This window comes from Cynocephalus volans, chromosome 4, assembly GCF_027409185.1.
Source record: "Cynocephalus volans isolate mCynVol1 chromosome 4, mCynVol1.pri, whole genome shotgun sequence".
Classification (NCBI taxonomy): domain Eukaryota; kingdom Metazoa; phylum Chordata; class Mammalia; order Dermoptera; family Cynocephalidae; genus Cynocephalus; species Cynocephalus volans.
Window position 1 is genome coordinate 158232784 of NC_084463.1, and position 10153 is coordinate 158242936.

A 10153-nucleotide genomic window follows, 5' to 3' on the forward strand; every position below is an offset into this window, starting at 1 on the left:
GAAAGGAAATAAGACAAGTTGCAGTGTGGTGGATACAGTGATAGTGTTCAAAGAGGAGAAAGTGAAGCAGGAAAGGTGTTTGCAGGTAGAGGGGGTTTGAGGTGGGGCTAGAGGAGGCCTCACCAAGGAGTTAACCTCTGAGTAAAAGTCCTAAAATAAGCGAGGGAATTAACCTGGCTGGGTATGTGGGGAAGGAGCTTTCTGTGGTAGGTGGGCTGGGGCGGGTGTGCTTGTGAGGAGTGAGGAGAGGGAAGGGGGAAGGGGATGGGAGGAGCGGGCAGATGGTGGTGGCCACAGTAAGGTGGTCACATAGGGTGCCCGGACGTTGGCCCCTGCACAGGTGGAGGGCATAGTCCCCACAAAATCGCCCTCACTTAAGACACCAGCTGCAAGGTCAGGGGTCCCCGTGACCATCCTCAGGCGAGTAGTATGCTGTGATGACTCACGGAACTCGGGAAAGCACTGGGATGAGTTTTATTACAACCGAAGGACAAGATGCGTAGGGATCCAGATGTGAGGCTTCCAGATGTCCTCTCCCAGTGAAGACCTGGACACAGTACCTCCTCCTGGCCACATAGAACAACCAAGCAGGGAAGCTCAACTGAGATTTTGGTGCCTAGAGTTTTTCTTGGGGCTGACCTGTAGTCTACAGCCCCTCCCAGAGCTTAGGACTAATACCTTTTATTTTTTAACTTTTAAAAAATTTTTATTTAATTTTATTTAAAAGATGACTGGTAAGGGGATCTTAACCCTGGACTTGGTGTTGTCAGCACCACGCTCTCCCAAGTGAGCTAACCAGCCATCCCTATATAGGGACCTGAACCCACGGCCTTGGTGTTATCGGCACCGCACACTCCCAAGTGAGCCACAGGCCGGCGCTTTTGGGCTAATAGATTTAATCTTCATTCCCTCCAGAGGTTGCATGTCCCAGAGCTCTCATATATCACATTGTTTGCCCAGTGGCTGAAGTCCCCTAACAAACACACTCCTATCAGGCAGGACATTCCAGGTGCCTAGAGATCACTGTAGCTGAGGGCAAAGGCCAGACCTGGGTAAGTAAATTCACCACACATTAGGGGCTAATAAGTGGAATGGGAGTTGTTGGAGGGTTTTGAGCGGAGTGACATGGTCTGACTGATTTTAACAAGCCAACCGACTGGCTGGCTAACCTGGAGCAAGGAAGCTGGTTAGGATGGTTTGCTACTGCAACCTAGAAAATGGTTGACCTTTGAACAACGTGGTTTTGAACTGCATGGGTACACTTACATGTGGGTTTTTTAATTTTTATTTTTGTTTTATTTATTTATTTTTAAAAAAGATGACCGGTAAGGGGATCTCAATCCTTGACTTGGTGTTGTCTCAACCACGCTCTCCCAAGTGAGTTAACCGGCCATCCCTCTATAAGGATCTGAACCCACGGCCTCGGTGTTATCAGCACCACACTCTCCCAAGTGAGCCACGGGCTGGCTCCATACGTGAGTTTTTTTAAATGAATAAATTTGTGAAGCCATCCCTGCAGCTACGTGACAAATTCATAAAGTTTCTTTTCTTTTTTTACAATGGTCCTTACTCTGGATTTATTTAGAATACAGCATATGGTACATATACCATCCCAAATATGCATTAATCAACTGTGTTATTGGTAAGTCTTCCATCAACAGGCTATTAGTACTTAAGTTTTGGGGGAGTCAAAATTATAGGCAGGTTTTTGACTGCTTGTGGGGGTTGGTGCTCCTAACCCCTGCATTGTTCAGTGGTCAACCACTTAACTAGGATGGTTGAGTGGAGGTGGTAAGAGGTATTTGGATCCTGTGTTTATTTTGCAGGCAGATTCACAGGGTTTGCTGTGGGTCCTGTCGCAGTCACCGTAATTCTTATGTTGGCCTCATAGCCCTTGGGGTTAAGTTCGGCCCTCCTAGCTTCCTTTTATTTATTTATGTTTTCGCAGCTGGCCAGTAAGAGGATCCAAACCCTTAACCTTGGTGTTACAAGGCCTTGCACCTTGCTCTAACCAACTGAACTAACCAGCCAGTCCCTCTCTTAGCTTCCTTACGGAAAAGAACACTAGACACTGAGCATGGGCTACTCTTCCTCTGGGCTGGGGCTTGAGATGGACCTGGGCCTCTGAGGGTATCCTGGTGTACTGGACAGTTCAAGAGATTAGAAGACCCAAATAAAGGCCCTAGCTGCCCACCTTTACCCCGTCCTGCCTGAGGCCTGGAAGGGAAGGAATACCTGCAGCAGTTCCTGAGAATATACACCCAGCCAGCTGGACCTCTCCGCCTCTCTGCCTAGGGTTTCCTTTCTCCCTCCCCTTCTGGCCCTTGTCTATTCTGGGCCTCTTCCTGAGGCTCCCCACCCCTTCCCTGTTCATGTCCTTTCTCAGGTTCCCAGCTCCAGCTACCCCTTTTTCCCTCTTCCTCTGCCTCCTGACCTTCCCTTTGACTCACAAGTTTTTGTCATAGTGTCTCTACAGATGGAGCCTCATCACTATTATGTGCTTTGCAATTTACTGTGGATTTTCACTTAAAAAAAATTGTAAAATATGCATGACATAAACTGCACCATTTTAACTATTTTCAAGTGTATAGTTCAGCGGCATTAAGTACATTCACATTGTGCAGCCATCAGCACCATCGGTCTCCAGAACTTTTTATCATCTCAAACTGAAACTGTACTATTTAAATAATAACTCCCCCCCATATTTGTTTGTTTTTTAAAAACATTTTATGGTTGTAAGAACACTTAACATGAGATCTACCCTCTTAACAAATTTAAGTGTATAATACATTTTTACTGACTATAGGTACAGTGTTGTACAGCAGATTTCTAGAGTTTATTCATCTTGCTTTAACTGAAACCTCATGCCCATTAGTTAGTAACTCCTCATTTCCCCCTACCCCTAGGCCCTGGCAACCACTCCACTTTTTGATTCTATAATTCTATGAATGTGACTATTTTGGATAACTCATGTATGTGAATCATGCAGTGTTCGTCTTTCTGTGACTTCCTTGTTTCACTTGGCATAATGTACTCGCAATCCATCCATATTGTTGCATATTGCAGAATTAACTTTTTTTAAAGGCTGAATGTATTCCATTATGTATATATACCACATTTTCTTTTTCCATTCATCTGTCCATGGACATTTAGGTTGTTTCCACATCTTGGCTATTGTGAATAATGCTGCAAGGTACATTGGAATGGTAATATCTATTGGAGATCCAGATTTCAGTTCTTTTGGATAAGTACCCAGACGTGGGATTGCCGGATCATATGGTAGTTCTGTGTTTAGTTTTCTGAAGAACCTCCACACTGTTTTCCAAAGTGGCTGCTCCATCTTGCATTCTCACCAACAGTATACAAGGGTTCCAATTTCTGTACATCCTCTCCAGCACTTGTTGTCTCTGCTCTTGTTGTCTTGTCTTTTTGATGATAGCTGTCCTGACCGGTGTGAGGTGACATTTCATTGTGGATTTGATTTGCATTTTGCTGATGATTAGTGATGTTGGGCATCTTTACATATACCTGTCGGTCATATATATATCTTCTTTGTAGAAACATCTATTGATGTGCTTTGCCCATTTTTTAATTGGGTTATTTGTTTTTTTTGCTGTTGAGTTGTAGGAGTTCCTTACACATTTTGGAAACTTAACCCTTATCAGATAAATGGCTTACAAGTATTTTTCCCATTCCATAGGTTGCCTTTTACTCTGTTATTTCCTTTGGTGTGCAGAAATGTTTTAGCTTAATGTCCCACTTGTTTATTTTTGTTTTTGTTGCCTGTGCTTTTGGTGTCATCCATGAAGTCATTGCCAAGACCAACTTGGTGAAGCTTTTCCTATATGTTTTCTTCTAGAAGTTTCACAGTTTCAAGTCTTACATTTAAGTCTTTAACCTATTTTGACTTGATTTTTGTGTACAGTAGAAGGGTGCAAATTTGTTCTTTGCATGTGGGTATCCAGTTTTCTCAACACCATTTGCTGAAAAACTGTCCTTTCCTCATTGTGTATTCTGGGCACTCTTGTCAAAGATCAGTTCACTATATATGTATGTTTATTTCTGGGGCCTCTATTTTGTTCCATTTGTCTGTATCTCTGTTTTTATGCTAGTACCATACTGTTTTGATTACTGTAGCCTTATTATATATATATATATATGTATAATTTCAGTCTTAGGAAATAAAATGTTTATTGAAATGCATGTAGATAAATTATCACCAGCATAAAACTGTTAGTGGAGTTTTCAACATAAGTTCTTTTTACTCTTAGAATGAAGTAAGGCTTTACCATTTTATTGTCCCACAGGAAAAATATTATATGCCTCTGTTCAGATAGAGTCCTTAAAAAAGCAAATTACTTTTGAAATGCTCTCTTAAATATCTCTAGCCTATTTGGCTTCCCTCAGGTGATATTGCTGTCCTTCCCCACTGGACAGTCTGTTGAATGGTATTATGGATTGAATTGTGTCCCCCCAAAGTTTAATGTGTTGGAGACGTGGTCCCCACCGTGAAAGTGTTAAGACGGTGGGAAATACTATTATGATGACTGAAAGGTGAGCCTTGAAGAGGTGATTAGATTGTAGGACTGTGCAATAGTGAATGGATTAAAAATGGTGATCATGGGTTTGGTTCTGAAGGCTTTTAAAAGAAGAGTACGTCAGAAGTTAATCTCTCAGCTCGCCATTCTCACCACGTGACACATTGCATTGCTGTATGGTCACCTTATCAGATGGGTTCCCTGCACTGTGGACTTCCTAGCCTCTAAAACTGTAAGCAATAAATTTTGTTTTCTTTGCAAATCACCCAATTTCAGGTATTTCTGTTATAAACCACAGACTAATACAAATGGGCTTATCTTCACAGTGGTTTTCTTTGTGGAATACCACCAGGATTTCCAAGTGGCCTAATTAATGCCATTATCATAGCCACTAGGAGTGGATGCTTTTGAGTAAGTGCCAACTTGGTAATAAATTCCTTTGAGGTGGCTAGCACGACACTTTGTTCCTCCACCAACCAGATCCATCCTGTTCAGCACAGTTGCCTTCAAATTTACTGTTGTCATTATCCTAGGTACTGGACTGCATGCCATTGTGGGATGTGAAAAACTTGTCAGTAGGATCATCACCAAAATCATAGCCATCTCTGGCATCTCCACCAATGAAGTAGGCATATGTCAGGCAGAATTTGTCAGCTTCAGGTCCCATCCTGAACATGGCATATTCTGCAGTACTGGTCCTGCCATTCCAGTCTTCCAGTTGCACTCTTAATGTGTATGGGATTGCAGACTGTGTGCTTATCAAAAGAATCTTCTCATTTCCCAGCCAAAACTCTGTGGTCCAGTAGGAGACAGATGTCTAAACCCTTCCATACATTGAGTCCAGTTTCTGAAATTCACACTGCCACAGATGTCTAAACCCTTCCATACATTGAGTCCAGTTTCCGAAATTCACACTGCCATCAAGTCTCTTCTGAAGCACTGTCCATCCATTTACAGATCTATCAGTTTCACAGTAGACTGAGAACGGCTGGTTAGCTTTCAGAGGTTTGATAAAGTAAAGCCCACTGTCTTTGGCTCCCTTATTGGCAGTGCCTTAACAATTTGTCAGTTGTATCATATATTTGAGCTGTGTCTTTGCAAGGTTCCTGGCACTTTTCTTCAAGTTGAGCTAACTTCTGTTTCAAGTTAATGATCTTTTGATGATTTAAATTATGTATTTCCTGCAAAAACTGAATCAAATACTTGATTCATGTGTTAAAATCAATGCTTCATATTTCCTTCTACCATTTTCTTGGAATTCTGAGTAGTGCTCTATCATATTTGGTTTTTTTTTTTTTTTTTTTTTTTTTAAAAGATGACCGGTAAGGGGATCTTAACCCTTGACTTGGTGTTGTCAGCACCACACTCACCCAGTGAGCAAACCGGCCATCCCTATATGGGATCCGAACCCGCGGCCTTGGCACTCCCAGCGCCGCACTCTCCCGAGTGAGCCACGGGCTCGGCCCTCATATTTGGTTTTGATGTTTCATCAGGATTATAGCTGAGTTGGATTGCTTTGATCAATTTTTGGCTTCTGATGTTCTGTTTTCTTTCTTCTTTTCTTTCTTTCTTTCTTTCTTTCTTTCTTTCTTTCTTTCTTTCTTTCTTTCTTTCTTTCTTTCTTTCTTTCTTTCTTTCTTTCTTTTCTTTCTTTCTTTCTTTTCTTTCTTGTTGGCTGGTACAGGGATCTGAACCTGTGACCTTGGTGTTATAAGGCTAACCAACAAGCTAACTGCCAGCCCAAGATGTTCTGTTTTCAACTCAATATAAGATGTCTTCCAAACTCCGTAGATCCTTGTCTACTTTGGTTTGTAAGTAGACTGGAAATCTGCAATGCCACAGGTAGTTTGGCAATAACTACCGAATCTTTCATCTAAGATGCAGCACTTATCTCTGGTAGCAATGTAAGTTTCAGAGGCTGGGAAGTCCCAAGTCCAGGGAGCACTTATGGTGAGGGCCTTCTGTGGTGGTGACTTTAGCTACGCAGGGTCTCATATGGTGAGAAAATGGTGTAGCAAAGAGTATAATATATTTTGAAATCAGGAAGTGTGATGCCTCCAGCTTTGTGTTTTCCCCATAGTTGCTTTAAAATAGAAAATAAATAAGCTAAAAATGAAAAGAAAACAGTTTCCTAAACATCTAGACCCCCATCTATGGCAGACTGTTGGCCAAATCAAGCCAGCAGAGAAAGGAGCCTGGGGTTTGGTGTCAGAAAACCTGGTTCTGCCCCTTACAGCTGGCATGACCCTGGGGAAGCCCCAGAATACTCAATTTGCAATGATGCTGAGTGGAGTTCTGGTGATATCCTGCCTTCCTGACCTCTGTGCTGTTGGGGAACATGTGGGGACGTCAACATGCAGACCCTCTGAAGTCTGCAAGAGCTGTACCATTAAGCATATAGGGGTGTGTCTCTCATTTCCCATGTTAAAGAAGAAAGTGAGGAAACTAAATACAGTCATAGAAGTCATCTCATTAATCCCCCAACCACCCTGTGAAGGAGGAATTCTCATGTCTGTTATTATAGATGAGGAAACTGGCCAGCATTCCTCTTCCAAGGGCAGCCTGGGCATTATCAGGACTCTTTGGAAGTGTGGGGTGGGGAGGAGTGGAGGAGTGGTGGCTGCTCCCACAGGGCAGGCACCTCTGTTGTTCTTTCATTCATTCAACACTTTTTGAGTTACTGCACTGTCCTGGTACTGTCCTCAACTTTCTGGGTACAGAGGTGAACAAGACCCCATCCTGACACAATCTCTAGACTCCAAAGAACCAAATGCTTGAAATCCTAAGCACTGAGGCCTCTTAAAGATCAAGACACTACTAAATGAGATAATTGGTTTAATGAGACATTTACTTTTAAGTCATTGTGACACACCCACAAGGACTGTGGGGACCTTGTTTATATAGGAGGTTGACGGCTTAGAGAAGTGAAAGGACCCTCCTGGACACAAAAGTGGAGCTGCCATTTGGACCTAGGCCTTAGCACTGTGATCAAGCCCCATATACTAAGCCACTGGACTTGTTCCTTCCCTGATGGCCTACTCTTGGGTTGGGGAGGGGGCTGACATTTCCATCAGCCTGAGTCATTTTACCAGTGCTAGTCAATGTGCTACATGTTGGAGACATAAAGGGAGCTAAAATACTGTCCTGCTTTTCTGGGCTTCACTGACTGGGAGTGGAAGCAGATGTGTGAATCATTGCAGCCCTGAGACAAAGGCTGCAGGCAACAGTGACTAGGCCCTGTGCATAAAGAGGAAGTGTTTAACCCAGGAGAGATTAAAGAAAGCTTCTTGGAGCCTTCATCTGAGCTGACGTTGAGGCACTTATAGGCATTGATGTGACACACTTAGAGGAAAGGGCCACAGGGTAGAGGGGATATTATGTACTGCCACTCAGTTGAGACAGCATGGTGAATGTGAGGAACTGTAAGTAAGACATAAAGCATGGTTTTGGGAAGTTTGGAAGAGTGGTGAGAGCCAACGAGAGACTGAAGCACAAATGGCTTTAACAGCCACGCTCAAGCTTCTACACTTTACCCAATATGTAGATCCAACCCGGCTATGCAGAATCCTCTAGAAAAATTTCTCCCATCCAACCTCCACTGAGTCAGAATCTTGAAGGAGTAAAACTGGGAATCTATTTTTAACCAGCTTCCCCAAATAATTCTCAGTGTTTCCCAAACTTGCTTAGTTATGCCTGAGGGCAATGATCAGAAAAAAAAATTCTGAATTTTTCTCCTGGATGTTCTGATTCAGAAGGTCTGGAATGGGACCAGAATCCATGTAACAAGTTCAGATAAGAACAAGGAAGAAACATTGCTCTTGGTGGGTGTAAGAAAATAATCTAAGTGATTCATTTTCAAAAATGACTTATCTGAGGGTGATTTAACTGATTCAGGCCCAGCCCAAAAGTTGACTGGTCCAGCCCATTCCCGGAAGGTCTCTGAACAGATAGAGCTCTCCTTGAGATGGTAATTAGTTACTAGCCCCCATTGTTTTCTTCATTCCCTGGTGTTTCTCCTTTCACAGGGCCTAAGCAGGCCTTTTTCACAGGCTCGTCTTGAGCCTCTAAGAGAAAGGAATTCCTTGCAAGGGGGTAATAAATTTTAGGAGTCCAGGAAGATTGTGCATCCTGTAGTACTCAGCCAATGAGGAAGTGGGGGGAGGGACTTGTGTACTAGGGAATAAATTGCTTGCTACAGCCCTTTTCTGTGTGCCTGTCCCATTCACAGACACCCGGACTTGCAAGGCTGTAACTAAACTCTCACTTCACTGTACCTTGTGTCTTCATGTCTATCCTTTGGCATTGGATGGGTGAGGGCATTTCTCACAATGGGGAAACCACTGAAATGTTCTTGGCAGGGAGTGACATGGTCACCGTTGGTCAGGTTTGAGCCAGAAAGCTCACTCTGGCCCTGCTCTTGTGGAGAAAGTTGCAGGTGGCTGAGACTGGGCAAGGAGCCATTTGGGGGTTGTTGGAATAGCCCAGTAAGATTCAGAAGTGAAGGGATGCAGAGACTATGGGGTTGCAGAGGAGGGGGCGGCTTGGAGAGATGCTTCAAGAGAAGAAACACCAGCATATTGTGACCCCCTAGGTGGACTTGGATGTGAGGGGAGAAGGGAGCTATGTGGTGATTCCTGAGTTTCTTTTTTTTTTTGTTTTTTGGCATCTGGCCTGTTTGGGGATCTGAACCCTTGACTTTGGTGTTGTCAGCACCACATTCTCCCAAGTGAGCTAACTGGCTGGCCTCCCGAGTTTCTAGCTTAGGTGATTGGGGGTGCAGGCTGAGGCCATCAAGCTGAGTAGGGGAGGCAGGAAGAGAAGCGGCTGTGAATGGAAAGGTGACCAGCTCCATGTGGATGTGCTGGGTTTAGGTACCCTTGGACTTGCAGGTGGAGGCTTCCAGCTCAGTAGTCTATAGTTCAGCAGAGGGCAAGATCTAGGAGCCCTTGAGGTAAAAGTGGGGGGACATGCCATGAATATGGGTGATGCCCTGGTGAGTGTGTGGGGTGAGCAGGGCAGAAGGGTGAGATTGGAGCCCTGAGGACTGGCAAAATCTACAGGATAGACAGTGGAAGAGGAGAGATCTGCAAAGGAAGACCAGGACAGAGCCCTGGGGGGTGGGGATGGGAAGGCAAGAAGAAGAGGCCAGGTCAGTGTCAGACAGAGCAAAACTGTCCTGGGCGGCCTCTGGATTTGGTGACCGGGAGATCATTGGTAGTCTTCTGGTGGTCTTCTGCAGAGCACTTCCAGGAGAGGGTGGAGAAATGGATTTTTCTAATTTTAAGGGTGAGAGGGATTTGTGCATGTTTCTAGATAGTACCAGTCTGAGTACCTGGTGTTCTTAAACAGCAAAAGAGTTTATTGGAAGGCCATCAGGAACTGCCAGGAGGAAGTAGGACCAGACTTGGAAAATGGGCAGGAAGTAAGTGCCAAAAAGCAGGAAGTACAATTGTCTTTGAACTGAAACTGCCTGGGATGCTGCCACAGGGAGATGTATGCCAAGATGTGTGTGGCTGGGCACAAAGGCACTGGCCGCCCCGGGTGGGGTGTGGGTGGTGCTGAAATGCAGAACATGTTTCACTTGCAGAGACCATGGTGTGTACTGAGTCCAAGGC

The 10153-nt window shown here is 44.2% G+C and overlaps 1 pseudogene; it reads right to left on the reverse strand.

Moving 5' to 3' along the window:
* Nucleotides 1-2840: 2840 nt before the first annotated feature.
* Nucleotides 2841-8825, reverse strand: LOC134376675 (fibrinogen gamma chain-like; annotated as a pseudogene).
* Nucleotides 8826-10153: the final 1328 nt, after the last annotated feature.